The sequence below is a fragment of the Calliopsis andreniformis genome, unplaced genomic scaffold (genome assembly GCF_051401765.1).
Source record: "Calliopsis andreniformis isolate RMS-2024a unplaced genomic scaffold, iyCalAndr_principal scaffold0076, whole genome shotgun sequence".
Taxonomy (NCBI): Eukaryota; Metazoa; Arthropoda; class Insecta; order Hymenoptera; family Andrenidae; genus Calliopsis; species Calliopsis andreniformis.
Genome location: NW_027480485.1, coordinates 1,863,332 through 1,867,530, shown reverse-complemented (window position 1 = coordinate 1,867,530; position 4,199 = coordinate 1,863,332).

The following is a 4,199-nucleotide window of genomic DNA, read 5'->3' as shown; positions in this document are numbered from 1 at the left end:
AGAATGAGGGCTGAGGGTTGAGGATTGAGGTTTGAGTATAGAATCCTGAGAATTCAGGATATTCAATTGAGCATTGAGAATTGAGGATTTATGGCTGAGTATTGAGAATTGAGGTTTGAGGATTGAGGATTGAGGATTGAGGATTGAGGATTGAAGATTGAGAATGAGGGCTGAGGGTAGAGAATTGAGGGTTGAGTATAGAATCCTGAGAATTCAGTATATTCTATTGAGAATTGAGGATTGAGGATTGATGGTTGAGTATTGAGAATTGCGGATTGAGGATTGAGGATTGAGGATTGAGGATTGAGGATTGGGTATTGAGGATTGAAGAATGAGGATTGAGGATTGAGGATTGAGGATTGAGTATTGAGGGTTGAAGGTTGAGGATTGTGGATTGAGGATTGAGGATTGAGTATTGAATATTGAGGATTGGGGTCTGAGTGTTGAGGGTTGAGTGATGAGAATTGATGTTTGTGGATAGAGATTTGAAGATTGCAGATTGAGTATTGAGTATTGAAAACTGTGAATTGATGATATTCTATGGAGGCTTGAGGATTGACAACTGATTGTTGAGGACTGATCACTGAAGATTGAGGATTCAGGATTGAGGATTCAGGATTGTGGTTTGAGGACTGAGGATTGGGTATTGAGGAGTGAGGATTGAGAATGAGGGCTGAGGGTTGAGGATTGAGGTTTGAGTATAGAATCCTGAGAATTCAGGATATTCAATTGAGCATTGAGAATTGAGCATTGATGGCTGAGTATTGAGAATTGAGGTTTGAGGAATGAGGATTGATGATTGAAGATTGAGAATGAGGGCTGAGGCTAGAGAATTGAGGTTTGAGTATAGAATCCTGAGAATTCAGGATATTCAATTGAGAATTGAGAATTGAGGATTGATGGTTGAGTATTGAGAACTGCGGATTGAGGATTGAGGATTGAGGATTGAGGATTGAGGATTGAGGATTGAAGATTGAATATTGAGGATTGAAGATTGTGGATTGAGGATTGAGGATTGAGGGTTGAGGATTTAGCATTGAAGATTGAGGATTGGGGATTGAGGATTGACGATTGGGGATTGAGTATTGAGGACTGAAGATTGAGTATTGATGATTGAAGATTGAGGATGGAGGATTAGAGAGTTGAGGATTGAGGACGAGGACTGACGGTTGAGGATTGAGGTTTGAGGACTGAGGATTGAGGATTGAGGATTGAGGACTGAGGCTTGAGGATTGAGGATTGAGCATAGAGGATTGAAGATTGAGGACTGGCGATTGAGGATTGAAGTTTGAGGATTAAGAATTGAGGATTGGGGATTGAGGATCTAGTATTGGAGATTGATTATTGGGGATTGAAGATTGAGGATTGAGGATTGAGAATTGAGAATTGAGGATGAGGACTGAGGGTTGATGGTTGAGGATTGAGGAACGAGGATTGAGGATTGAGGATTGAGGACTGAGGATTGACGATTGAGTATTGAAGATTGAGGATTTATGTCTGAGGATTGAGGATTGCGGATTGAGGATTGAGGATTGAGGATTGAGGATTGAGGATTGAAGATTGAGTATTGAGGATTGAACATTGAGGATTGAGAATTGATGATTGAAGATTGAGTATTGAGGATTGAATATTGAGGATTGAGGATTGAGGATTGAGGATTGAGGATTGAGGATTGAGGATTGAAGATTGAGTGTTGAGGATTGAAGGTTGAGGATTGTGGATTGAGGATTGAGGATTGAGGATTGAATGTTGAGGATTGGGGACAGAGTGTTGAGGGTTGAGTGATGAGAATTGATGTTTGTGGATAGAGATTTGAAGATTGCAGATTGAGTATTGAGTATTGAAAACTGTGAACTGATGATATTCTATGGAGGATTGAGGATTGACAACTGATTGTTGATGACTGATCACTGAAGATTGATTATTCAGGATTGAGGATTCAGGATTGTGGTTTGAGGACTGAGGATTGGGTATTGAGGATTGAAGAATGAGGATTGAGGATTGAGGATTGAGGATTGAGGATTGAGGATTGCAGATTGAGTATTGAGGATTGAAGATTGAGGATTCAGGATTGAGGATTGAGGATTTAGGATTGAGGATAGAGGATTGAGGATTGAAGATTGAATATTGAGGATTGAAGATTGTGGATTGAGGATTGAGGATTGAGGGTTGAGGATTTAGAATTGAAGATTGAGGATTGGGGATTGAGGATAGACGATTGAGGATTGAGTATTGAGGATTGAAGATTGAGTATTGATGATTGAAGATTGAGGATTGAGGACTAGAGGGTTGAGGATTGAGGACCAGGACTGACGGTTGAGGATTGTGGTTGGAGGATTGAAGATTGAGGATTGAGGATTGAGGACTGAGGCTTGAGGATTGAGGATTGAGCATAGAGGATTGAAGATTGAGGACTGGCGATTGAGGATTGAAGATTGAGGATTAAGGATCGAGGATTGGGGATTGAGGATCTAGTATTGGAGATTGATTATTGGGGATTGAAGATTGAGGTTTGAGGATTGAGAATTGAGAATTGAGGATGAGGACTGAGGGTTGAGGATTGAGGATTGAGGAACGAGGATTGAGGATTGATTATTGAGGACTGAGGATTGACGATTGAGTATTGAGGATTGAGGATTTATGACTGAGGATTGAGGATTGAGGATTGAGGATTGAGGATTGAGGATTGAAGATTGAGTATTGAAAATTGAATATTGAGGATTGAGGATTGAGGATTGAAGATTGAGAATGAGGGCTGAGGGTTGAGAATTGAGGTTTGAGTATAGAATCCTGAGAATTCAGGATATTCTATTGAGCATTGAGAATTGAGGATTCATGGTTGAGTATTGAGAATTGCGGATTGAGGATTGAGGATTGAGGATTGAGGATTGAGGATTGGGTATTGAGGATTGAAGAATGAGGATTGAGGATTGAGGATTGAGGATTGAGTATTGAGGATTGAAGATTGAGTATTGAGGATTGAACACTGAGGATTGAGAATTGAGGATTGAAGGTTGAGTATTGAGGATTGAATATTGAGGATTGAGGATTGAGGAGTGAGGATTGAGAATGAGGGCTGAGGGTTGAGGATTGAGGTTTGAGTATAGAATCCTGAGAATTCAGGATATTCAATTGAGCATTGGGAATTTAGGATTGATGGCTGAGTATTGAGAATTGAGGTTTGAGGATTGAGGATTGAGGATTGAAGATTGAGAATGGGGGCTTAGGGTAGAGAATTGAGGTTTGAGTATAGAATCCTGAGAATTCAGTATATTCTATTGAGAATTGAGAATTGAGGATTGATGGTTGAGTATTGAGAATTGCGGATTGAGGATTGAGGATTGAGGATTGAGGATTGAGGATTGAGGATTGGGTATTGAGGATTGAAGAATGAGGATTGAGGATTGAGGATTGAGGATTGAGGATTGAAGATTGAGTATTGAGGATTGAACATTGAGGATTGAGAATTGAGGATTGAAGATTGAGTATTGAGGATTGAATATTGAGGATTGAGGATTGAGGAGTGAGGATTGAGAATGAGGGCTGTGGGTTGAGGATTGAGGTTTGAGTATAGAATCCTGAGAATTCAGGATATTCTATTGAGCATTGAGAATTGAGGATTGATGGCTGTGTATTGAGAATTGAGGTTTGAGGATTGAGGATTGAGTATTGAAGATTGAGGATTAATGATTGAGAATTGTGGATTGAGGATTGAAGAGTGAGAATGAGGGCTGAGGGTTGAGAATTGAGGTTTGAGTATAGAATCCTGAGAATTCAGGATATTCTATTGAGCATTGAGAATTGAGGATTCATGGTTGAGTATTGAGAATTGCGGATTGAGGATTGAGGTTTGAGGATTGAGGATTGAGGATTGGGTATTGAGGATTGAAGAATGAGGATTGAGGATTGAGGATTGAGGATTGAGGATTGAGGATTGAAGATTGAGTATTGAGGATTGAACACTGAGGATTGAGAATTGAGGATTGAAGGTTGAGTATTGAGGATTGAATATTGAGGATTGAGGATTGAGGATTGAGGATTGAGGATTGAAGATTGAGTATTGAGGATTGAACATTGAGGATTGAGAATTGAGGATTGAAGATTGAGTATTGAGGATTGAATATTGAGGATTGAGGATTGAGGAGTGAGGATTGAGAATGAGGGCTGTGGGTTGAGGATTGAGGTTTGAGTATAGAATC